This window comes from Papio anubis, chromosome 7 (assembly GCF_008728515.1).
Source record: "Papio anubis isolate 15944 chromosome 7, Panubis1.0, whole genome shotgun sequence".
In the NCBI taxonomy this organism is placed as follows: Eukaryota; Metazoa; Chordata; class Mammalia; order Primates; family Cercopithecidae; genus Papio; species Papio anubis.
Genome location: NC_044982.1, coordinates 70,717,267 through 70,718,367, shown reverse-complemented (window position 1 = coordinate 70,718,367; position 1,101 = coordinate 70,717,267). Strand labels below are relative to the sequence as shown.

The 1,101-nt window shown below is 46.1% G+C and overlaps 1 pseudogene; it reads left to right on the top strand.

Moving 5' to 3' along the window:
- Positions 1-544: 544 nt before the first annotated feature.
- LOC116275736 lies at positions 545-1,101 on the top strand (annotated as a pseudogene).

The window sequence follows — 1,101 nt, the reverse complement described above, 5'->3', positions numbered from 1 at the left end:
GAGTGAAACTCTGTCTAAAAACAAAAACAAACAAACAAAAAAATGCAATGTTCACCGAGGCAACTATTTTATTTATGTATTTATTTTTTAAAGACAGGGGCTTACTCTGTCTGTCACTCAGGCTGGAGTGAAGTGGCACAATCACAGCTCACTGGAGCCTGGACCTCCCAGGCTCAAGCCATCCTCCTACCTCACCTCCCAAGTAGGTGGGACTACAGGCATGCACCACCACACCCGGCTAATTTTTGTATTTTTTGTTGAGACAGGGTTTCACCATGTTGCCCAGGCCGGTCTCCAACTTCCAATCTCAAGCGATCCGCCTGCCTCAGCCTGCCAAAGTGCTGGCACTACAGGCGTGAGCCACTGTGCTGGGTCTGAGACAACTGTTTTTAATAGTGAAAAAATTGGGAGCAGCCTCCCTGTCCATTAATAGGTAAATGGGTAATCTGTAATATTCATTCAGTAGAATATATTTACTAAATTTAACACGTTATGGCAGGTAAAAATAACTGGATGACAGCTACCTGAATCACAATGGGTAAATCTCAAAAACATCACTGAGGAGAAAGTCAAGTTGTAGCATATGTAATGCATGAGACCACTTAAAAATATGAGCACTTTGAGATCATGCTGGGTTGCTGCCGCCGCTGCAGCCATCATGCCAGTCCCTCGGGTCTCTCTGCAAGGTCGGGTGACGCTCCAGAATGGGAGACAAGCCAATATGGAAGCAGATTGGATCCAATCTAATGTGGAATAAAATTCCACATTACTACCAGTTATTTGATAACGATAGAACCCAACTAGGTACAACTTCCATTGACATATCATGCCTTAAGTGGGCAGGACAACAGTTCCAGGGGAAAGCTCCCATTGTGGAGAAGCTGTCTAGCCTTCCGTTCCAGAAAATCCAGCACAGCCTGACTGCGCAGGACCATCAGCCCACGCCACATAGCTGCATCATCAGCACGGTTGTGGGCCAGCTTAAGGCAGATGAAGACCCCCATCATGGGGTTCCACCAGATGTTCCTATTAAAGAACATCAACAATGCTTGGGTTTGCACCAATGACGTGTTTAGGCTCACCCTGCACAACTTTGGCTGA